This window comes from Mandrillus leucophaeus, unplaced genomic scaffold, assembly GCF_000951045.1.
Source record: "Mandrillus leucophaeus isolate KB7577 unplaced genomic scaffold, Mleu.le_1.0 Scaffold196, whole genome shotgun sequence".
NCBI lineage: Eukaryota > Metazoa > Chordata > Mammalia > Primates > Cercopithecidae > Mandrillus > Mandrillus leucophaeus.
Window position 1 is genome coordinate 2,665,804 of NW_012101987.1, and position 26,657 is coordinate 2,692,460.

The 26,657-nt window shown below is 36.7% G+C and overlaps 1 protein-coding gene and 1 pseudogene across 1 annotated transcript in view; both read left to right on the forward strand.

The window, feature by feature from the left end:
* Positions 1-26,657, forward strand: part of LOC105538628 (zinc finger protein 708) — a 315,682-nt gene that overhangs the window by 153,854 nt on the left and 135,171 nt on the right. The window lies entirely within an intron of this gene.
* Positions 2,810-3,192, forward strand: LOC105538633 (annotated as a pseudogene).

Sequence of the window (26,657 nt, forward strand, 5' to 3'; positions counted from 1 at the left end):
AAAAAAAAAAAAAAAAAGAATCTAGAACTAGAAATACCATTTGACCAAGCAATCCCATTACTGGGTATATACCCAAAGGATTATAAATCACTTTACTATAAATGCATACATATGTTTATTACAGCACTATCACAATAGCAAAGACTTGGAACCAACTCAAATGTCCATCAATGATAGACTGGATGAAGAAAATTTGGTACATATACTCATGGAATACTATGCAGCCATAAAAAACCATGAGTTCATGTCCTTTGCAGGGACATGGATGAAGCTGGAAACCATTATTTCAGTAAACTAACACAAGAACAGGAAACCAAACACTGCATGTTCTCACTCATAAGTGGGAGTTGAACAATGAGAACACGTGGACAGAGGGAGGGGAACATCACACACAAGGGCCTGTTAAGGGGAGGGGAACTAGAGGAGGAATAGCATTAGGATAAATACTTAATGTGGGGGAGGGGTTGATGGGTGCAGCAAACCACCATGGCACGTGTATACCTATATAACAAAACTGAACATTCTGCACATGTACCCCAGAACTTAAAGTATAATTTTTTAAAAATCAGAAAAAAAACCGCTAATAATCATTCCATAGAAAATGAAATATTTTGGTATAAATTAAACAAAATATATATTAGACCTTTGTGCTGAAAATTACAAAATGCTGATGAAAGAAAGAAAATAATACTGAAACAATTGAAGATATATGGTTTCTTGATTGATTGAAAGACTCAACATAGTAAATATGTTAGTTCCCATCGGCATGATTTATAGGTTTATTGGCATTCCTGTCAAAATCCCAATGAGGTGTTTTAGTCCTAAATAACCTTATTGAAAAATTTGAATAAACAGGCAAAGGAACTAGACATATCTGAAAAAATTTTAAAAGAAAGTATAGCATGAGGACTCATCATATGGTGTAAGCCAGTGTGAAGGCTTATAACAGGTCACCCCTCACCTGAGGGTTTGCTTTCCACAGTTTCAGTTACCTAAGTTTGACTGCAGTTCAAAACTATTAAATGGGAAATTCCAGAAATAAAAAATCCATAAGTTTTAAATTGGATGCTATTCTGAGTAGTATGGTGACATTTTGCACAGTCCTATGCCATCACTCCATGGACATGAATCAACCTGTGTCCAGCACACCCAGGCTGTATATGCTACCCACCTGCTAGTTACTTAGTAGCTGTCTTGGCTATCAGATCCACTGTCATGGTATTGCAGTGCTTGTGTTCAAGTACCCTTTGTTTTACTTAATGATGGCCCTAAAGTGCAAGTGTAGTGATGCTGGCATATTGTTATAATTTTTCTGTTTTCTGATGAGTTATTGTTGTTAATCTGTTACCATGTTTATTTCATAAATTAAACTTTATCATATTTATATGTATATACACACACACATACAGTATTCACAGGGCTCAATATTATCCAAGGTTTCAGGCATCCACTGAGGGTCTTGGAATGCATCTCCTTTGGATAAGGGCGGACTACTGTATAAAGTTGCAATAAGAGAACAGTGTGGAGGTCCGTCCCACAGACCCTGACCCAACAACGGGTGAAAAAAGTACACTGACACACAGATATTCTGCTTTGCTAGTCCAGCTGAGCATTTGGGCCACTTAGTAGCAGCCACAGCCTCACTCAGCTAGCGAGACTTGCATTTATTCAGTAGATATTAATTGACAAAGGTCGTGAGTAAACACCACTAGAGGGTAATTGACATTGTGGACTTTCCGAGTAGAAAGCAATTAAGCACCTGCCGTAAAACAAAGGTTAGTCTTAAGACCACATGAGTAAACAAGTTAGTTAGATAAACTACTCTACATTCATTTGTATTTGAACCTTAAGCTCTCTGGCTGCTGCAGAGAGACTCTGGCTGCCTTCAGGCAGATTTATTACTGGAGCTTATGCAAACTCTCAGGCCTTCCAAGAGGGTTTGTGGCTATTATAACTAATTTTTTTCCCACCAGCCTGACCGAACCCCCACAGAACAGGGTATTAATGAAATATACACACTGATGGAATCCACACATAGAAAAAAGGAAAAAGAATGGAAAATCTAGACATTGACTCAGAAATATGCTGTTATAGACTGTATGTTTGTGTCTCCCCCAAATTTACATGTTGGAGCCTGTGTCCTCAATATGGTGGTATTTGGAGATGGAGCCTTTTGGAGGTAGTTACGGTTAGATTAGTTCATGAGAGTTGGGCTCTTAAGATGAGATTAATGCCTTATAGGAAAAGGAAATGAGAGCTTGCTCTCTTCACATGCATGTGCAGAGGAAAGGCCACATGAACACGCAGTGGTCATCTGCAAGATGGAAACAGGCCCTCACTTGGATCTTGCCATGCTGATATCCTGATACCAGACTCTCAGCCCCCACACCTGTGAGACAATAACTGTTGTTTAAGCCACACAGTGTGTGGTATTTTATTATGGCCACTGGAACTAAGACATATGCCAAATGGATTGTTGATAAAAATGCAGAAGAAATTCTATGCAGGGCCAGGCTTGGTGGTTCACACGTGTAATCCCAGCATTTGGGGAGGCTGAGGTGCACACATAGCTTGAGATCATGGAAAAACGCCATCTCTACTAAAAAACACAAAAAATTAGCTGGGTGTGGTGGTGTGTGCCTATGGAGGCTGAGGTGGGAGGATCACTTGAACACAGGAGGTGGAGGTTACAGTGAGCCAAGATCATGCCACTGCCCTCCAGCCTGAGCGACAGAGTGAGACTCCGAATCAAAAAAACAAAAAACAAAAAAAACCTCTCAAGCTCTCCTTCGTCCACCGCTGCCGACTCCTTCTTCTGCCGCTCCTGGTGCTGCTTGTGTGCTCGTTTGGTGCGAACGTGGTACCTCTTTTGTGAAGCTGCAGCTGAGGAGACTAAGGCGCTCCCCATGGTCGACGAAAAGCCCAAGGAAGGAGTCAAGACTGAGAACAACGATCATATTCATTTGAAGGTGGCGGGGCAGGATGGTTCTGTGGTGCGGTTTAAGATTAAGAGGCATATACCACTTAGTAAACTAATGAAAGCCTAATGTGAACGACAGGGATTATCAATGAGGCAGATCAGATTCCGATTCGATGGGCAGCCAATCAATGAAACAGACACACCTGCACAGTTGGAAATGGAGGATGAAGATAACAATTGATGTATTCCAATAGCAGATGGGAGGTGTCTAGTGAAAAGGGAACCTGCTTCTTTACTCCAGAACTCTGTTCTTTAAAGACCAAGATTACATTCTCAATTAGAAAACTGCAATTTGATTCCACCACATCCTGACTACTACCGTATAGTTTTCTCTATTCTTTCATTTCCCCCTCCCCATTCCTTTATTGTACATAAAGTAACTGGTATATGTGCACAAGCATACTGCTTTTTTTTTTTTTAACTAAACAGCCAATGTTATGTTTTGATTGACATCAAGTGGAGATGGGATGTGGAAAAATACTGATTCTGTGAAAATACCCCCTTTCTCCATTAGTGGCATGCTCATTCAGCTCTTATCTTTATATTCCAGTAAGTTATTTTGCTCTCACTGTTTTAACAAAAACACAACATAAAAATCCTTGCATGCCTTGTTCAATTGAGGAATTTTAATGTTTTTCATTTATCATTGTAAAGCCAAGGACAATTTTTTAACTTTTTTGTATGTAGCTGATACATGTAGGACAATCTGTCTTTAAGTAGGGATAAATTACTCTAAAACAAAAAAGAATCCTAGATAGTTTTCCTTTCAAGTCAAGCATCTTGTTGTTTAAACAAACTTCTTGTTTAAAATGAAAAAAAAAAAAAAAAAAAAGAAATTAATTGCAGGAATTCAACAAATTATGCTGAAACATTTTGACAATATCTTTTTTTCTATTGTGGTAAATACACATAACATGAAATTTACTATTTTAACCACTTTTATGTGTGCAATTCAGTGGCATTAATTGCACTCACAATGTTGTGCAACCATCTTCACTTTCTATTTCCAATATGTTTTCATAACTCCAAACAGAAAGTCTAAAACCATTAAACAATAACTATTCATTTCCCCCTCTCACCAGCCTGTGGTAACCTCTGATCTACTTTTTCTCTATGAATATGACTTTTGTAAGTATTTCATGTCAGTAGCATTATGACAATATTTGCTCTTTTGTGTCTACCTTGTTTTACTTAGCATAGTGCTTTCAAGTTTCACCTATATGTAGGAAGTGTCAGAACTTTTTCTTTCCTGACTGAATAATATTTCACTGTAGTGTGTACTGTATTTTGTTTATTCATTCATCTGCTCATGTATATCTTTTGGCCATCATGAATAATGCTTTGGTGAACATTAGCATATTATCATATGTTCAATTCCCTATTTTCAATTCTTTTGGGTATATATATATGAGTTGAATTGTTGCATCAAGGGGTAATTTTTTTTTTTAGCTTTTTGGTGTACCACTGAAGTATTTTTAATTTATTTTTTCTTCTGTTGCTCATGCATTTCACGTCATATCTGAGAATCCAGCACCAAATCAAAGGTTTACCTTATGTTTTCTTCTAAACAGTTTACTGTTTTAGCTCTTATATTTAGGTTATTATGAAACAAGAATTTAAAAAAATTAAAGAATGTGTAAGCAGAAACTCAGTTGTATGTAAGAAAACCCAATTCCCCCTGAGAAAGAGAAAGAGCTGGAGTCCTTTGAAAATTAACTGCCTATTTTTCTGTGACTGATGAGCCTTATCTCTCCCTTTCCCAGGCATTGTGAAGACCCTGTTTCTCTAGCTGTGTAGCTGCAAGGTCACTAGACAGATAAACTCAAGTCATAAAACATGTTTTTCCTTGAAAAGTAAGAAATGATGTAATGCATGTCTTAATTAAATAATTGTCTTTGTTTCTTGCTTCTGTAATATGCTTCCCCCAGCACAAATCTCCCCCCACCCACGAAATACTTAAAAGGTAACTTGACTCTTTGTTCAGGGCTCAGTCCTTTGGATGTTAATCCGACTGGGTCAGTGCACCTAAATAATAAATATCCTCCTCAACCTCGTTGGTCTCTCTGATTCCTTATCAATCCTGCAATATTTCAGCCATTTTGAATTAATTTTTGTATGTGGTTTAAGGTAGTCTATAAATTCATTTTTTTCATGTGGAAATTCAGTAGACCCAGCATCATTTGTTGGAGACTTTTTTTTCTCCCAGTGAATGGATTTGACAACTTTGTCAAAAACCAGTTGGCCATGGGTAGTTTATTTTAGGGATGTCAGTTGTATTCCATTCGTTTATATGTCTATACGTATGCTATGACCACATTGTTTTGATAACTGTAGCTTTCTAATTAGAAACTTAGTAATTTTGAGATTGGAAATTGTGAGTCCTCTGACTGTTTTTCTTTTTAAAAATTATCTTGGCTACCCAGGGCCCCTTATAATTCCACGTGACTTTGAGGATCAGTTTTTTATTTCTGCAAAAATGTTGATGAGTTTTTGTAGGAATTGTGTTTAATCTGTAGGTTATTTTGAATGGTATTGTCATCTTAACAATCTGAAATCTTCCAAACCATGAGCATGAGATTCTATTTCATTTATTTATGCCTTCTTTAGTACTTTTCAGTAATGTTTTGTAGTTTTCAGTATACAAGTATTACACCTTCTTGGTTAAATTTATTTCTAGGTATTTTATTCTTTTAGATGCTGCCATAAATAGAATTGTTTTCTTAACTCCCTCTTCAGATTGTCTTTGCAAATGTGAAACACAAATGATTTTTGTGTGTTGAGCTTGTACCCAGAAACTTTACTGAATGTTTATTAGCTATAGTATCTTTCTTGTTGATTCTTTATGATATTCTATCTTTAGGACTATCTCACCTGTAAGTATATATAGTTTTACTTCTTCCTTTACAATGGATGTCTTTATTTCTGTTTCTTGTTTAATTGCTTGAGTAGAATGTCCAATACAATGTTAAATAGCACTGGTGAAAGTGGGTATCTTTGTCTTCTTCCTGATATTCAGAGGAAAACTTTCTTTCATGAGTGACTATAATGTAAGCTGTGGATTCTTCACTAATGCTCCTTTCACATTGAAGAAACTGTATTCCTTGTTTTCTTCGTTATCATAAATGGAAGTTGGATTTTTTCAAATACCTTTTCTGTAGCAATTTAGATTATACTGTGTTTTTTCCCTTTACTTTATTAATGTGGTATTTTACTTGATTTTCTTATGTTGACCCAGACTAGAATTTCTAAGATAAGCCCCATTTGGCCATGATGTACAATCCTCTTAACGTACTAATAGATACATACATCTTTCTTGTATTTTTGTTTGTATGTGTGTATCCATATGTGTAGTTTTATATCTCTATCTTTAGGGGATACTGCTCTGTAATTTTTTCTTGTCATGTCTTTATTTGGCTAATATACTCAGGATAATAATGCTGGCATATTAGAATACAATAGAAAATATTCCCTCCTCTTCTATGTTTGGGAAGAATTTGAGAAGTATTGGTTTCAATTCTTCTTTAAATTCTAGGTAGAATTCACCTATGAAGGTCTGCCTTCATTGACTTTTTCTGTTGGCAGCTTTTGATGAATGATTCACTCTCTTACTTGTTACATATATTTTGAGATTTTCCAGTTTTTCCTGAGTCAGCGTAGACAATTTTTATGTTTCTGGAAATTTGTTTGTTTCATCAGGGTTATCTAATTTGTTGACTTATAATTGTTCATAGTATTCTCTTTTAATTCTTTTTGTTTCTTTTAGGATTGTAAATCATATCTGCATTTTTATTTCTCTTTAGTTATTTCTGTCATCTCCCTTTTTGTTGTTGCCAGTGTGGCTAAATATTTGTCAATTTTTCCAATTTTTTCAATGAGTCAACATTAGGTTTTTAAATTCTGTCTATTGTTTTTCTGTTCTCTCCTTTATTTTAGTCTTCATTATTTTATTTCTATCTGTATTTTATTTCTAATCTTTATTATGTCCTTTCTTCTATTAGCTTTTGGTTTAGTTACTCTTTTTCTAATTACTCCAGGTATAAAGTTAGGTTATTGACTGGAGGTCTTTCTTTTTTTTTACTGTAGGCATTTAAAGGAAGTATGTTGTTTAGTTTCCACCATATTTGTAAATCTTCAAGTATGGACTAGACTCAAACAGCCCCTTTCCCTATCCCAATCACGTCTATTAATGTACTAATTAATTTATTTAACTAACTAGTATTTTGATTTATGAGAATATTAGGAGTTTTATGTGCACATAATACATATACTTATTTGTCAAACAAATGTATTTATTGGCAGTTGCTTACATGGTGCTAGAGCTGCAACTATGAGTAAAATAAAATACTCTTGTTCACAGAGCAAACATACTAGTTGCAGATTCACTCCCAAGTATTTATTGAGCACTTTTAAGTGCCTAGAACAAAGCAAGTGATAAAGAAGCACCTCTTTACTTTTATTTGTTGAATGGTAGAGATAAGTATAGAGGAGGGCACTCAATCCAGGCTGGGGAGGAGGGAGGCTAGGTTGGCAGGATGTGGAGTGAGAAAGACCTCATAAAGGAAGTGATTAACTGAGTGGTAAATTTAGCTGTATAGGAAAGAAAGAGTTTAGGGCAGGCCTTCAGAGACCTGATACCGAGAAAGATAGCAGAATGTACATTTCAGAAGTGAGCACGGCACTGAGTATGTAGCAAATACAGCACTTCTTTCACCTGGAAAGGTAGAGAGGAGGCAATACATTTCTGGCTGCTGGGGTCTGACAGAGACAGAAAACATGCTTCACCCACTTTTCTGAGTTGCAAGCAACATGGACTATAATTAAGATTTGAGATGCATAAACACAGTGCTTTCCAGATGTTATATAAATGCAAGTTGCTTGGATTTTAATAAATCGCACTGTCTAAGTTAGTCCCAAGGTCACATTGTTTCAGAAAATGCAAATGTCCATTGTGTTATTGTGAAGAGGATGAGAGGTCACAGTTTCCCAAGAGGTTTGGGCAGTGTTTCATTTGTGCATCTTGGGGAATTCATGCTCAGAAAACACCTTGAAAACTGCTGTGTCAGCACTCATGTGGCACGAATGCTTCCTCGTTTGTCAAACAGACCTGAGTCTCCCTGAAGGTCCTCTGCTCTCCTGAGAACACCCCATGACTTCCAAATGATGAACAGCCCCTGCTCCTTCCTCTTTGTCTACTTCCCAGTAGGTGTGCGTGGGGTGAGCTGAGCTCAGGGTAAGGAAATCTGGCCCTGGACACCTGAGAACAGTGGAAGGGCTGTCCTCCCCCATCTCCTCCATATGAACACCACAGTTGTTTCTTTTCCCTTGTCTAAGAGAAATTTATCTTCCAAAACATAAATCCATTGGAACACAAATATTTAACATTAAAAACCCTCAATGTCAGAGACTTGAGAATCAGTTCTAGAAAAATTAGAAAGGCATCTTTGGAAATAATCTTTAAGAGAGAGAGGGGTGAACCAACTTGCAAAATACAACTGTCCAGTGACCATCTTCCCATAGAAACATCAAGTTTGCAAGCATCCATATGCAAAAGTACCTTTGCAAGGGCTAGGAAATCCAGGAATTCATCTAAGAGATGGAAAGATAGTTCCCAATATGCTAACCAATAAAAGAGATATATTGTGTAAACAGAATGAAAGATGAAAACATATGATCATCTCGATAGATGCAGAAAAAATACTTGATAAAATTTAACACATCAACTTTCCTCAACAAATTGGTATGGGGGAACACATTTCAACATAATAACAACAAATTAGGTATAGAAAGAGCATATTTCAACACAATAAAGAAGATATATAACAAAACCACAGCTAACAAATTAGTTAAACACCAAATTAGGTATAGATAGAACATATTTCAACATGATAAAGAACATATTCACATCAACAAATTCAGAGCACCCAAATTGATTTACAAAAAGAGGTCAAAATTGTTCTTGTCTGCAGACATCATCATCTTATATAAAGAAACCCAAAGGACTCCACAAAAACTATATTCGTTCTCCCACAGTACAGCAGTATTTCAATTAATTTATAATTCTCAGCAATAGAATTTGAGGGCTAATTTTTGCTAATTGGTATGTGTTTCAGAGGAAGAATGGTCCAGAGTTTCCCTCTCTGCCATCCTGTAGATAGTACTCAGATAGTAAGCAGTTCCAGCACTAGAATATCTCCTCTTGTCCTTTTATAACCAAACCCACTCCCCCTGTTGCCTACCATACTTACTTTAGACCTAATATTTTGCCACCACTAATTTCTTCTCTATTTTCATAAATTTAGCTTCCCAGGAAAATATAGAAAGTTTTGTGATTGACTTTTTTTTTCCACTCAGCATAATTTCTTGAAGATTTTTCCAAGTTGTTTTTGTGCCTCAAATACATTTCTCTTTATTGCTGAATAGTATTTATCTAATTCTCTTTTCAGTCCTATCACTTTTTCACTTTCCTAATTCTGCAGCTGTGTTGTTTGGTGCATAAATATTTTAGATTATGTCTTCTAGATAGATTGATTCTTTTATCATTATATCATATTCTTTTAAGTCTCTGGTAATTTTCTTTTCTTTGAAGTCTACATTATATGATCTTAGGTAGCCACTTCTGCTTTCCTTTGATTAATACTTGAATAATATACCTGACTTTTCTGATGTGAGCTCTACAAGAAGGCTTTTCCACATTGACTCGGGGCCAGGGTGTTGTGGGAAGTCAGGGACCCCGAACGGAGGGACCAGCTGAAGCTGGCAGAAGAACATAAATTGTGAAGATTTCATGGACATTTATTAGTTCCCCAAATTAATACTTTTATAATACACCTGTCTTTACTGCAATCTCTGAACATAAATTGTGAAGATTTCATGGACATTTATCACTTCCCCAATCAATATTTTTATATTCTTATAATTTCCTATGCCTGTCTTTACTTATCTCTTAATCCTGTCATCTTCGTAAGCTGAGGATGTATGTCGCCTCAGGACCCTGTGATGATTGCATTATTTGTACAAATTGTTTGTAAAACATGGGTGTTTGAACAATATGAAATCTGGGCATCCTAAAAGAACAGGATAACAGTGATTTTCAGGGAATAAGGGAGATAACCATAAGGCCTGACTGCCTGCAGGGCTGGGCAGAACAGAGTCATATTTCTCTTCTTGCAAAAGTGAATAGGAGAAATATCACTGAATTCTTTTTCTCAGCAAGGAACAGCCCTGGGAAAAGAATGCATTCCCAGGGGGAAGCCTCTAAAATGGCCGCTCTGGGAGTGTCTGTCTTATGCAGTTGAAGATAAGGGATGCCCTGGTCTCCTGCAGTGCCCCCAAGCTTGCTAGGACTAGAAAATTCCAGCCTGGTGAATTCTAGTGAGACTGGTTCTCTGGTCTTGAACCCTGTTTCCTGTTAAGATGTTTATCAATGACAATGCATGCACAGTGGGACATGGAACCTCATTAGTAATTCTAATTTCATCCTGGCCTTGTGATCTTGCTCTGCTCCCATTTGCCTTGTGATATTTTATTGCCTTTGAAGCACGTGGTCTCTGAGACTCACACCCTATTTGTACACTCCCTCCCCTTTGAAAATCGCTAATAAAAACTTGCTGGTTTTGCAGCTCAGGTGGGCATCACTGAACCTGCCAACATGTGGTATGATCCATGGAGACCCAACTGTAAAATTTATTTCTTTTGTATTCTTTCTCTTTATTTCTCAGACTGGCAGACGCTTAGGGAAAATAGAAAAGAACCTACATTGAAATATTGGGGGCTGGTTCCCAATATTTGGGGATCTCCTCATTGTGAGAACGTTAATGTCAACAAGGTAATGAGATGTTTTGGAAGTCTTTCTTTCATGTATTTCTCTTAGAGTTATTTATAAAGCGTAAACTCTTGTGTGTTCTAGAAATTCAGTAAAATTACCTGATAAAAAAGTGTTTCTACACACCAATAGCAAATTTTCTGAAAAAACAAAATAACATCATTTACAACAGCTCCAAAAGAGTAAAACACCTAGAAATAAATTTAACCAAAGTGAAATATTTCTATAATCAAAACTGCAAAATACTGATTATAGAAATAAACACACACAAATAGAAAGAAACCTCATATTCACGCATTAGAAAAACTAATATTGCTAAAATGTTCATACTACTCAAGGCAAACTACAGATTCAATGTCATCCTTATCAAAATGGCAATGACATTCTCCATAGAAATAGAAAAAAAAAATCCAAAATTTGTATAGAACCACAAATGACCACACATAGCCAAACAATCATGGAAAAAAAAAAATAGCTGATGGCATCACACTAACTGACTTCAAAACATACTGCAAAACTTTAAGGACTAAAACAACATGGTAGATGCATAGGCCAATGGAACAGAATAGAGAGCCCACAAATAAATCCACACATCTACAGCAAACTGACTTTTGAACAAAAGTGCCATGCACACACAATAAGAAAAGGACAACTTCTTTAATAATTGGTGCTTGGAAAACTGGATATCAACATGCAGAAAAATGAAACTACACCCTTGCCTCTCACCACATGCAACAATTACTCAAAATGAATTAAAGTCTTAAGTGTTGGAATGTGAAGCTATGAAACTACTAGAAGAAAACATAGGAAAAAATATCCATGGCATTTGTCTAGGCAAGGACTTTTTGAATAAAACTTCAAAAGCATAGACTACCAAAGCAAATATAGACAAATGCCATTACATGCAACTGAGAAGCTTCTGCATGTCAAGGGAAATAGGTAACAGAGCAAAAAGACAACCCACAGAGTGAGAAAGTATATTTGCAAATGATAATGCTGACATAGAGCTAATACCCAAAATACATAAGGAGCTCAAACAACTCACAAACAACAACAAGCCCCAAAACCTTGATTTCCAAAGAAGCCAAAGACTTGGATAGACATTTCTCAAAAGAAGACATGCAAATGACTAACAGATATATGAGAAAATGCTCAATATCACTAATCATCAGGAAAATGTACCTCAAGCCAATAAACATGAAAAAAGCTCAACATGACTGATTATTAGAGAAATACAAATCAAAACCACAATGAAATACCATCTCACACCAGTCAGAATGGCGATTATTAAAAAATCAAGAAACAACAGATGCTGGAGAGGCTGTGGAGAAATAGAAACATTTTTACACTGTTGGTGGGAATATAAATTAGTTCAGCCATTGTGGAAGACAGTGTGGTAATTTCTCAAAGATCTAGAAACAGAAATACCATTTGACCTAGCAATCCCATTACTAGGTATACACCCAAAAATATATAAATCATTCTGTTACAAATATACATGTACAAGTATGTTCATTGTAGTGCAACTCACAATAGCAAAGACATGGAATCAACCCAAATGCTCATCAATGAGAGACCGGATAAGGAAAATGTGGTAGATATACACTGTGGAATACTATGCAACCATAAGAAGAAATGAGATCATGTCCTTTGCAGGGACATGGATGGAGCTGGAGGCCATTATTCTCAGCAAACTAATCCAGGAACAGAAAACCCAATACTGCATATTTTCACTTATCAGTGGGAACCGAATTATGAGAACATGCAGACACATGAAAGGGCAATAACACAAACTTGGGCATGTCAGAGGGTAGGGGAATTGGAGGAGGGAGAGAATCAGGAAGAATAGCTAATGGATGCTGGGCTTAATATTTAGATGATGGGATAGTCTGTGCAGCAAACCACCAAGGCACACATTTACCTACGTAGCAAACCTGCACATCCTGCACATGTATTCTGGAACTAAAAATACAATAAAAAATCAAAAAATATGCATCAAATTTTCAACAGTGATTTTTTTGAGGAACATGTTTATGGGAGTTTTGAATTGTTTAAATTCAATACTCATCTCTAAATTGTTTAAATTTCTTACTATGAGAATGTGTTACTTATAAAATCAGTAAAAAATAATAAAAAGATTCCTATTTAAGGAAAAAACAAAGACAATGCATATCAAAACAACAGCTCCATGGTAATGTGTCACTTCAGTCAGAATGTCTCCCCTCAAAAAATAAAAAGACAGCAAGTATTCGTAAGCATATGGAGAAAAGGGAGCACTTATAAACAGTTATAGAAAATAATATAATAGTTTCTCAAAAAAATTTAAAAATAAGTGTCATATGATCCAGCAATCCCAGCACTGGGTATATTAGCCAAAAGAAATAAGATCAGTATGTCCAAGAGATATCCACACTCCTATGTATGTTATGTTACGTGAAATAAGCCAGGCAGAAAAAGACAAGTACCACTTGATCCCACTCATGCATGCAATTGATAAACTTGTTCTCTTGGAAATATAGAATAGTGGTTGTGAGAGGATAGGGAGGGGAGGGCACAGGGGAAAGGAGACAGGTTTGTTAATAGGTACAAAACTACAGCCTTGAGGTGATAGAACTACGTGAATGTCTGTTTAAGCCATTAAATACAAGGGAAGAGGTGGACTCAATAATTGGTGATGAGTCTACATTTCCTGGGCCAAGGTTGAGCCCTAAGTTTAGAAAAGAACTCAGGAATGCCTCTCTAGAGCCTGGTCAAAGAGAGAATCTTCATCTTCATCAATATGCACATGTATATGGCATGTGGACATGGATACACATGTATGTGGTGGAGGCTGAGCTATGGAGATTCTGCAAAACTCAAGCCCCAGCTTGCAGGAACAGACTTGGGTAGGTCACTCTTGAGACTCTATGGTATTGTTGATACTGGAAAACCTAAGGGCTCTGGCCAACAACAGGACCATTGGATTTATCCTGTGGAATATATTGGTGATCTTTTTTTTTTTTTTTTTTTGAGACGGAGTCTTGCTCTGTCGCCCAGGCTGGAGTGCAGTGGTGCGATCTCAGCTCACTGCAAGCTCCGCCTCCCGGGTCCACGCCATTCTCCTGCCTCAGCCTCCCGAGTAGCTGGGACTACAGGCGCCCGCCAACTCGCCCGGCTAGTTTTTTTTTTTTGTATTTTTTAGTAGAGATGGGGTTTCACTGTGTTAGCCAGGATGGTCTCGATCTCCTGACCTCGTGATCCGCCCGTCTCGGCCTCCCAAAGTGCTGGGATTACAGGCTTGAGCCACCGCGCCTGGCCTTATATTGGTGATCTTGAATGTCTTCTCTGCTGTAGTAACTTCACTCTGTCATGACCCATCACATTGATAGCTGTCCCCATGATAGTTCCTCTGAATCTTTTACATTATATTTCTTGGAGCACTTTGTATTTCTACTCTGGTGTCAAAAGTTTTCACTCTTCTCCCAAACAACTATCATCCAGATGCACTCCTCTGCCATCTCTCTCTGTTGCAGTGAAGGACACCCCGTCACTCAGATGCTCACACAGGACACCTTGTCCTCATCCTGATTCCCCTCTTCTCTGCACCCAAAGGCATCAGCAAGTCCCATGGCCTCTGCCTGCAGCACAGATCCTGAGCCCAACCCCATCTCTCCATCTCCACCTCCACTGCTTCCCCGGGTCCAGTCATCGCCATCCTCAGCCTCAATCACTGTCACATTCTCCCACCCAGTCTCCCTACTTTGCCCTATTTCTCACATGGCAGCCTCTGACCTTTTATATTAAAATTAGACTCTATTATAGCAATGGCTCCATGCATCATCAGACCCATGGTGGCCTTCACCCCTTCCCACATCCTCTCTGGCCATTTTTTCACAGAGTTAGGTCACTCTGACCACTGCCTAATCCTCACACTCACCACTCTCACCGCCCAATAGCATTGACTTGGTATTCTTAATATTTTGTAAGCATCTATAAGGCTGGGTGTATCTAAAAAGACTTTGTCTACCCTGACATTCTGTAAAGATGACTTGACCTCTGTGTACTCCTCTTTGGCAGTACTAAACTTGTCACTGAATTGGCATTCCTTCTATATCTGAGAATCCAGTGTTTCCACAAGCTACTTTTTATGCTTTCCATAAAGTTAACTCCTAAGGAACAGACCCACCAATAAGCTGATGAGAGACGGACACACCGGTGTCTTTTCCTGGAGATGGCAGAAGGTGAGGCGTGGACTCAGGTCAGGGAACAGCAGCTCCACCACCATTTTGCCCAGCTTCCCAAGGATCAGCCCAGGGCCCAACCCCTCAGAGGATGGCAGCCGCTCCATGGCACTGCAGCCACCACAGGGCTCTGCCCAGTAACCATGGATTCTGAAGCCATAACAAACCCCAGAGAATGCCCTAACATTCTGCTTGGAACTCAACCAGCAACTGACATCTTAGGTTGGTCAGTTATATGCTTAGTGACAGGGGGATATTTGTAAGTAAAAGATGCTTATCTCTATTACTGTTTAATGATTATTCTTTACCTCTTTTTTGTTATTTTATATTATTATAAAATTAAAATGTAGTAAAATCTGCAGGCGTAAAGTGAATGGCTTTACAGATTTTTTTTTTTTTTGAGATGGAGTCTTGCTCTGTCCCCCAGGCTGGAGTGCAGTGGCACGATCTCGACTCACTGCAAGCTCCGCCTCCCAGGTTCACACCATTCTTCTGCCTCAGCCTCCCGAGTAGCTGGGACTACAGGCACCCACCGCCGTGCCTGGCTAATTTTTTGTATTTTTAGTAGAGACAGCGTATTTTTAGTAGAGACAGGTTTCACAGGTTTTAATAGAGACAGGTGTTAGCCAGGATGGTCTCGATCTCCTGAACTCATGATCCACCTGCCTCGGCCTCCCAAAATGCTGGAATTACAGGCATGAGCCACTGCACCTGGCAGCTTTACAGATTTTTAAAACTTTATATCACTTAAAGTATCTGACAAGTCCTATCAATATATAGATCATGTTCATTAACACTTAAAATACTCCCTTGTAACTTTTCAGCTAATATTCACCCATCCCACCTCATGCAGCCTGTTTTGATTTTTATTAACATACGTCAGTTTGTCCAGTTCTCCAACTTCATAGAAGTTAGATAAATCATGTTATGAAGCAAAAGAGGCTCGCTGTCTGATACGCTAGAAGCCAATGCTGTGACACTGGGTTTTTGAGAAAAGAAAAGCTTTAGACTGCAAGTTCACTCCTAAGGAGTCAGGTGTCAAGCTCAAGTCTGCCTCCCCACGCTGGCTTCAAGGCAGCGTTTGTATTAGAAAAGGTACAGAGGGTGTCTTCTGAGATGAGTAGGTTATTGGTGGAGGGAGAGGGGAAGTCTGGAAGGTCCTTGGGCATGAGCAGTTACCTCTATATGCTGACTCATGTTGCGTGTGCAAATTAGGGGAAGGTAGTATAAAACATGCCATGGAAATTTAGGCTGTAACATCATTAGTTTTGTTTTTTTTTTAAATTCCTTGGGCAATAAATTTAATCCCCCTTGTCCTACGTGCATTTTTCCATCATGAGGAATTAGGGAAAATGTCCACTCTAGCTTCTTCCTTCTGACTAGGGGTGCAGGTCTCAATGTGAGGAATCAAATTGTTTCATATTAATTTGAAGATATTCTCTAATGTCTGGTTCAACACTGACATTTTGCATCACTAGTGCATTGCTTTTGAAAAACAGTGTTGACATAGCATTGGAAGCAGCATTACCAGATGACCAGATATACAACAATGAATATTAACAGTAGATAAAGTTCCAATTTGACTATGCCCTGGAGCATAGATCAAATTCTGTGTGGGGTCAGGGAAAATAAATCTGAGAACCACCTGGTACCTCCTTCTTCTCTAAGAATTTGTGGTAGCCAATAAGTTTGTCTTATTATTTCTAAATGTCTTTTAACTTCAGAAGATGTATTGATGTAAACACAACATGCTGTGTTAGCTATAATAACATCAAACTCCTCTCTGCTCCACCAATATGTGGTCTAAGGATATTCTGTTATCCTGAACTACCCTGCCTTAAAAGTCTAAAATTTGTGTTGGGTAGCTAAGGCTTCAGTTGCCTCATTCGCTAAGTTATCTAGAGTGACTGACAGATTTCTAACCCTATATTCATAAGGGACCACTCCCCACCATGGTGATAGATATCTGCCAAACACAGGCCAAAGTCTGTCTTCTTGGTTTTCAGGTAGGGTTTGTCTAGTCCTGGAAAACAATTCTAAGAAACTGGTTCAGTGCTGAGTGACACTGGAAATACAGATAGAAACGGGAGTAACCAGATAACCTAATAGACAAGTATCTCTCATGTGCCAGCTGTCAACACATTCCCAAGCCCACGGGTGGTTGATATATTGACAAACAAACGTATATGCAGGAGGTGCACATAAAGTTCCTGGCACATTCTGAAAGTTACATATTTGGTTTAATGGTAGCAGAGACATGTGTGTTATAGTTTTCTTTCGAAGTGTAATTTCTCTGTCTCGGATTCCCCATTTTTACCAAAGACAAATCATAGTATGATAAATTTGTGTGCAAAATAAGCTTCACATGAAAAGCTCATTTCTTTTACTGCTTCCTCTTTTCTGCTGAATATCGGGTCAGCAATCCTCATGCAGCTTTTTACCATAGAGTCCCGGAAAGTTTTTTTTAGTCCAATGGTATAATCTCTGAAGTTATCAGAGTTGTATTTAAGAGTATTTGTCAAAATCCTTTTCATGAAAAGTAATTTTAATTATAGATGATTGCAATTGTTTTTAGAAAAGAATTCAAAAGAGTAACTTGGATGACAAAAACTTGGAATAGCCATGATTAAAATCTGATGAAAGAATTCAATTGGCGAGAAATTTAATTTTTTAATTATATGAAGCATATAGAATTATGACTAACAGCATCATATTAGGACCAGCAGAATTTTGTAAATTGTATGAAATCCTTGGGATACTTAGACTAATAATATATCTATACAGATATAACATTAGAAAAGATTTAACACAAAGTGTGACCAATATCACATTAGATTTTTATAAATCTTTATAATTTTTGGAAATTTTATATCGATAACATATCCATATATGTAACCAAAAGAAGATCAATGTTATTTATGATTTGATAATGCCTACTTACAGTTTTCCAAATGTCTTACTGAAGATGTCAAAGGTCCAAAACACTTAATCAAAACAGAATTACAGGTCATTTTAAAATAATAGTTATTCATTTAGCTAGAGTGATAACCAAAAGACCCCAAAAGCATAGTTATTCATTTAGCTAGAGTGATAACCAAAAGACCCCAAAAGCAATACAGAAAGTTCCACCAATATAAAAACCTTAACACTGTTACTGCTCAGTTTTCCCAAGCAACCAGAAAAACCAATAAAGACAACACAGGATTATCTTGATAAATGTAAAATCTTTACTTTTAGGCCAGTCATCAAAAAGGTAAAGAAAAACCTCCTGTAGTGTGGTTGCTTCTTTTTATAGAATGTTCATTTAGATAACTTGGAAGTCAAACCTGATAAAAAGGGTACTTGCATTTGATTACACACAGGAAGAATGTGTCCAGGGTCTTGTGAGAATGTTGCATTATAGAAAAAGGTGAACAAGAAAACTAGTACCTTGAGCAGGGAGACACATGACTCCTAATGACAAAGTGGGAAGTTCCCTGGCTACATGAAACAATTCATATCAAAAAGTCACAAGTACAAAATCATGTTACATTTGAGGAAAATACTGCTTTTAAGATAAACATTATAGTGTTATGCCATAACAGGAGAATTAGAACTAGGGGGAAAATGTTACAGGAGCTGAAGAAAAAGTTGAATGAACTTCAAAGTTGAAGGAAACAGGTATCATTGCAGCCCAGCAAAAAGATATGTCTTTTCAAGGGAAAAAGGAAGAGAAGTCAATGATGTGATCTTCAAATCATACACGTATCAAGATACAGGAAAAGTTGAAATTCTGAGACATAAATCTGAGAATTTTTTAAAAAGCAGATTTCAAAATTAAAAGTTAATATTTCTTGAAATCTCATTGAGAGCAAATCAATACTTTAAGAAAAACTTGATTTAATCAAAATTTTTAGTTTTGTATTAGTGTATTTTTAATATTACAGCTAATTTTAAGAAAATCGTATACACAAATCTATTCAATGTCAAACAGTTTTGACTGCAAGGTAAGATTTCCGTACACATTTATAACATCTTACAATTTTTTATTGTCTTTTCCAAGTTTGTATATCCATTCAGATTTACCTATTATTTCTATCCCCTCAAGTTAAAATAGTCCTTAAAAACCTCTAGACCAGGCAAAATCACTTTTCCTTAAACAAGACCCATATTCTCACGTCTGCTAGTAACTTTTCTTACCAAAAACATATCCTACTTTTCTTATACATTTTACATACAGAATTGTTTCTCTTGTATATAGTTGTTTCAATTCTATATATTAATTAGAATATTAAAAGTGTTTTTTTTTTCCCCTACAGAGTCTCCCTTTGTGTGATCTCGGCTCTGTGCAACTTCCACTTCCGGGATTCAAGCCATTCTCCTGCTTCAGTTTCTTGAGTAGCTGGGATTACGGTTGTGTGTCACTGCATCCACCTAATTTTTTTGAGATGTTTATTATTTACTGTTTTAATAACATTGCTGCATATATATGATGGACAGATAATATTCAGGTTATTGTAATGTTTTAAAATATGCTATAAGTGGTATGATACTCTAATATGGTTGTGTAACTTTCCCCCTCAACATGAATTTTTGGGGATTTATCCATGTTGATACTTGTAGGCTTAAGTTCATTTAGTAAAAATTTATTACAGTTCATTCATTCATTTGCCTGTTGAGGCACATTTAGGCTTTTTGTTTTCTTCTGTCATAAACAACACTAAAATGAATAGCTCGTGTCTCCACCTGCATGTGGTAGGGGTTCCTGCAGAGAATGTATCTAGAAGAGGAATTGCTGAATTCAAGAGTAGGTGCAACTTTTATTTTACCAGGAATTTTGAAATTGCTTCCTAAAGCTCTATCAAAAAAAACCTTGACATTTTTCTTTAATGTGATAATTCCAGCAAACACCATTTCTATGATTTCAAGTAGCTTATTCATATTATGTATCTTCAGTGATATATATTCAATATCTTGAATAGATTGAATCAAGTACATCAGGGTAGAAAAAACCCTACATGGATATTAATTTTGTTCAATACTTTGTAAGTTCTGGGGTACATGTACAGGAATGTGCAGGTTTGTTACATAGCTAAACACGTGCCATGGTGGTTTCTTGCACCCATCAACCCATCATTTACATTAGGTATTTCTCCTAATGCTACCCCTCCCCTAGCCCCTCACCCCCTGACAGGCCTTGGTGTGTGATGTTCCCCTCCCTGTGTCCATGTGTTCTTATTGTTCAACTCACACTTATGAGTGAGAACATGCAGTGGTTGGTTTTGTGTTCTTGTGATAGTTTGCTGAGAATGATGGTTTCCAGTCATCCATGTCCCTGCAAAGGACATGAACTCATCCCTTTTTACAGCTGCATAGTATTCCATGGTGTATATGTGTCACATTTACTTTATCCAGTCTATCATTGATGGGTATTTGGGTTGGTTCCAAGTCTTTGCTATTGTTAACAGTGCTGCAATAAGCATATGTGTGCATGTGTCTTTATAGTAGAATGATTTATAATCCTTTGGGCACTCTCGATTCACTGCAACCTCCAACTCCGGGGTTCAAGCAATTATCATGCCTCAGCCTCTCAAGCAGCTGGGACGGGCGCTCGCCACCATGCCTGACTAATTTTTTGTATTTTCAGTAGAGACAGGGTTTTGCCATGTTGACCAGGTTGGTCTCGAACTCCTGACCTCAGGTGATCCACCTGTGTCAGCCTCCCAAAGTGCTGGGATTACAGGCGTGAGCCACCACACCTGGCCTCAGGTGTCCTTTTTATACTTTATGTTCTTGTTAACATTGTTAAAAATTAGTTGACTGTAAGTATTTGGGTTCATTTCTGGGTTTGCTATTCTGTTTCATTGGTCTATATGCCTATTTTATACCAGTACTATACTGTTTTGTTAACTATCACCTTGTTGTATAGTTTAAGTTGGTAATGCAATGCCTTCAGATTTGTTCTTATTGCTTAGTCTTGCTTTGGCTATGTGGGCTTTTTTGGTCCCATATGAATTTTACAGTTGTCTCCGCTTTTTAGTTCCATGAAGAATGATGATGCTATTTTTATGGGAATAGTATGGAATTTGTAGATTGTTTTTGGCATTGTGGTCATGTTCATATAGTCACTCTACCTATCCATGAACATGAAATCTGTTGCCATTTGTTTGTGTCATCTATAATTTATTTCAGTAGTGTTTTATTATTTACCTTGTAGAAATCTTTTGTCTCCTTAAATGTATTTCTTCTCCTTCTTCTTCTTCCTCTTCTTCTTCTTCTTCCTCCTCCTCCTCCTCCTCCTCCTCCTCCTTCTTCTTCTTCTTCTTTCTTCTTCTTCTTATTTTTTTTTGCAGCTGTTGTAAGAGGGGTTGTGTTCTTGATTTGATTCCTAGTTTGGGTTGCTGTTTGTGTATAGCAGTGCTACTGAATTGTGTACATTGATTTTGTATCCTGAAACTTTACTGAATTCATTTATCAGATCTAGGAGCTTTTTGGATGAGTCTTTAGTGTTTTGTAGGTATACAATCATATCATCAATGAACAGTCACAGTCTGACTTCCTCTTTTCCAATTTGGATGCCCTTTATTTCTTTCTCTTGTTTGAATGCTCTGGCTAAGACTTCCATTACTATGTCAAACAGAAGTGGTGAAAGTGGACATCCTTGTCTTGTTCCCTATTTCAGGGGTAATGTTTCCAACTTTTTCCCATTCAGCATAATGTGGGCTGTGGATTTGTCATAGATGACTTTTATTACCTTAAGCTATGTCCCCTCTGTATCGATTTTGCTAAGGATTTTAATGCTGAGTGATGCTGGATATTGTCAGATGCTTTTTCTGAGTCTATTGAAATAAAAATGAAATTTTTGTTTTTAAATCTGTTTATGTGGTATATCACATTTATTGACTCGCATATATTAAACCATCCCTGCATTTCTGGTATGAAATAGAGTTGATCATGATGTATTACGTTTTTGATATACTGTTGTATTTGGTTAGCTAGGATTTTGCTGATAATTTTTTCATCATCTACAGTCATCAGAAATATTTTGTTTTGTTTTGTTTTTCTTTTTTTTTTGTCATGCCTTTTTCTTGTTTTGGTACTTTGATGACATTGGCTTGATGGAATGATTTAGAGAAGATTCTCTGTTTATCTTTTGGAATATTTTCATAAGATTGGTACCAATTCTTTGAATGTCTGATGATAAAAATATCTGTGAATACCTGTGCTCCTGGACTTTTTTTTTTTTTTTTTTGGCAATTTTTTGTTTCAATCTCGTTACCTCTTATTGATCTGTTCAGAGTTTCTCTTTCTTACTGGTTTAATCTAAAAGGATTGTGTATTTCCAGGAATTTATGCATCTCCTCTAGGTTTTCTAGTTTGTGCATGAAAAGATATTCATGGTAGCCTTCAATAATCTTTGTATTTCTGCGGTATTGCCTGTAATATCTTGTTTTATTTCTAATTGAGCTTATTTAGATCTTCTCTCTGCTTTTCTTGGTTAATCTTGCTATTGGCCTATCAATTTTGTTCATCTTTGCAAACAACCAGCTTTTTGTTTCATTTTATCTCCTTGTATTTTTTTGCTCAATTTCAGTGAGTTCTTTTCTGATCTTTGTTATTTTTTTCTGTGTTGCTGCATTTGGATATGGTTTGTTTTTGTTTTGCTAGTTTTTTGAGGTGTGACCTTCCATAGTTTATTTGTGCTAAAATGTGCTAAATATTTTTGTGCTAAAATATTTAATATTTTTAAAGCACAAATGCTTTTTGATGTAGGCATTTACTGCTATGAACTTTTCTCTTAACACCACTTTTGCTGTATCCCAGAGAAATTCGTAAGTTGTGTCACTATTGTCATTCAATTCAAAGAGTTTTTAAATTTCCATCTTAATTTCATTGTTGATTCAAAACTCATTCAGGAGGCTGGGCATTGTGGCTCACTCCTTTAATCCCAGCACTTTGGGAGGCTGAGTTGAATGGATCACTTGAGGTCAGGAGTTCAAATCTAGCCTGGCCAAAATAGTGAAATCCTGTCTCTACTAAAGATAGAAAAATTAGCCAGGCATAGTGGCTTGTGCCTGTAATTCTACCTACTCAGGAGGTTGAATTGCTTAAACCTGGGAGGTGGTTGTTGCAGTGAGCCAAGATCATGCCACTGCACTCCAGCCTGGGCAATAGAGTGAGAAACTGTCTCAAAAAAAATTCAGGAGCAGGTTATTTGCATTTATTTCTGGGTTCTCTTTTCTGTTCTATTGGTCTATGTGCCTGTTTTTATACCAGTATCATGCTGTTTTGGGGACCATGGCCTTATAACATATAGTATGGCTTGAAATCAGGTAACGCAAAGCCTCCAGACCCATTCCTTTTGCTTAGTGTTGCTTTGACTACGTGAGCTCTTTTTTGATTCCATTGTTTTTTCTACTTCTGTGAAGAATAATAGTGGTATTTTCATGGAAATTGCATGGAATTTGTAGATTGCCACTGAGTTGTGTACATTAATTTTGTATCCTGATACTTTGCTGAATTCATTTATCAGTTCTAAAAGTTTTTCAGAGGAGTCTTTAAAGTTTTCTAGGTATACCATCATATTATCAGCAAACAGCAACCGTTTGACTTCCTACTTACCAATTTGGACCCTTCATTTTTTTTCTCTTGTCAGGTTACTTTGGCTAAGACCTCCAGTATGATGTTGAATAGAAGTTGTGAGAGTGAACATCTGATGGCTTTTTAACATTGAGGTATGTCCCTTGTATGCCGATTTTGCTGAGGGTTTTATTCATAAAGCGATGCTGAATTTTGTCAAATGCTTTCTCTGCATTTATTGAGATGATTATGTTTGATTATGTAATTTTTTATTTTCTTTTTTATGTGAAACCTGTAACATTTTATTTGTTAAAACTGAACAGCTTCAGAATAGATCTAAATGTAACTTTTCCAAAAAAACACCAAAAAGTACAGTGTAGAGTACCTCCCCATTAAATACAAACTTTCATTTTGTGATGCACTGCACCAATGTTTTGCATATACATTGATGCAAAGAAAATTTTAAGTTGCATCCCATTTAAAAAAAAAACTTTTAAGAACTAAACAAGGATGTTTACAACCACGTTCCAATGAAGATAATTTTCCTTCAACAAAGCATATTATTTTGTTTATATACAACATGTGAGCACTCAAGAGTTTTAATTTAGTTGTACCAAAGGCAAAATATTACATGTAAAATTAAATGACAGATGCATGAAGAGCAAAAAAAGTTTAACATATCAAAGACAATTTGTTATTTGATACACTCAATGTCAATATTTGGGGCAATTTTTAAGGGTTTCCAAAAAAATGGCATTGTCAGCTCTATACAATAACAGTTAAGAACATGAAAAGGAAAACACCTTTATACCATATTTTCACAAACCGTTCTAAAAACAGCAAACTTGTGCCCAACTGCTTTTCCTTGCTTTAAAATAAACTACCAGTAATTCTAAATCAGACTAAAATGTACTATTTCTAGACCAAATGTAGGCACTCATACTTGCAAAAATGTTTTGGAATGAGTTCTTGGCCTATATGAAAAGGATCAAATAGCTAAGAAGACCTAGAATTTATTTTCAAGTTCTGTGACTGACTTCCAATAATCCCTTATCAGTAAAGTACCAGAAAGATATCAGATATTAAGGATCAGATTTAATTCTTTGGTATAAGCATGAAACTGTTACCGATAGCTTTCTATGGCTACATAAACCATTAAGTAACCCAAGGAGCATGAGAGACAACAAAGAAGTCTATTATACAATGCAAGGCAGGCCAAGAAGGATAACATTTTGTTTTACAGGAAAAGTCAACACTAACGATATACTCCTGAGAAACTAACACCTATGTAGATGTTTTTAACGTAATAGCAAACTAAAATGTCAAGCTTCAAAGTGACCAAACTTGTAACTTATAGCTGGAATATTTTGCTGCATTTGGCATTATACCATAATTTACAGTATACAACGTCTGAGGACTCATTACTATCTTGGCACCACAGACTAACTTTTCCAACTCCATCAGAGCTAGCAGGTGGCAGGGTGGTGGTGGGAGGGCCTTTTCTCCCCATAAATGTCTGAACTTTAATTTATACCATATAAGAAATTAGTGAAAGAAAACAACAAGGTTAATGTAACTCCATTATAAATTTTGCATTTTTTCTCTCCATGACATATACAAGTATATTTTTGTTTTTGGAGCTATAAATTATTTAATTTAGCAATCTTCAGAGCTCATAAATGTCAACTTTTCAAATAAGAAATTTAATTTCAAATAAGAAACTTAATTTCAAATAAGAAGTTGAGGGCTTCATGGCTATTAATTTTACTATCAAAATATCTAAGGGATTTAATTCAATGTCATACTTATAATTCTTCTAAATTTCATTTGAATAATTCTTTGTGGACACTAGACTCAAGACTACACTAAATCCAAACAGTACACCTGTAACCTGGATTTTGAAGATTTTCATCTCAAATACCTGTCATTCAACTTGCTACTTACTTCCTCTCATGCCTTTATTTATTAAACACAAACTGTCATTTTTTTAAACTGGAACTTCTCCTCCAAGGCCGTATCAGATAAATTTGTAAATATGCATTTACAGTCTTTAAACACCAACGTTTTAATTTTAATTACTTTTATGTGGTGTATCACATTTATTGATTTGTGTATGTTAAATTATTTCTGGATTTCCTGTGTAAAACCCACTTGATGTGGTGGATTTTCTTTTTAATATACTTTTGGATTCAGTTAGCTTGTATTTGGTTTCGAATTTTTGCATCTATGTTAATCAGGGATATTAATCTGTAGCTGTTTTTTTTGTTATGTTTTTTCCTGGTTTTTGTATTAAAGTTATACTGGCTTCATAGAATAATTTGTGCAGGATTTCTTGTTTCTCCATCTTTTAAAATAGTGTCAATATTTCTTGGTGTCAGTACCAATTTTTTTTAAAATTCTGGTTGAATTCAGTTGTGAATCTGTCTGGTCCTGGATTTGTTGCAATTTTGTTGTTGTTGTTGTTCATTTTTGTTGTTGTTTTTTGAGATGGAGTCTTGCTCTGTCGCCCAGGCTGGAGTGTAGTGGCATGATCTTAGCTCACTGCAAGCTCTGCCTCCCAGGTTCATGCCATTCTCCTGCCTCAGCCTCTGGAGTAGCTGGGAGTACAGGTGCCTGCCACCACGCCTGGCTAATTTTTTGTACTTTTAGTGGAGACGGGGTTTCACCGTGTTAGCCAGGATGGTCTCAATCTCCTGACCTCGAGATCCGCCTGCCTCAGCCTCCCAAAGTGCTAGGATTACAGGCGTGAGCCACCGCGCCCGGCCTGTACTTTTTTTATTACCATTTCAATCTCGCTGCTTGTTATTGGTCTGTTCGGGGTTAACAATTCTTCCTGATTTTAGCTAGAGGGTTGTATTGTTTCAGGAATTTATCCACCTCCTCTAGGTTTTCTAGTTTTTGCATGTGAAGGTGTTCACAATAGCCTTGAATGATCTTTTGTAGTTCTGTGATGTTGGTTGTAATATCTTTCATTTTGTAGCAGGATTTTTAAGGAATCAGAGAGACCGATGGGGTTCAGGAAGATACTTATTAATTATTTAGGTGCACCAGCCCAGTTGGATTAACATCTAAAGGA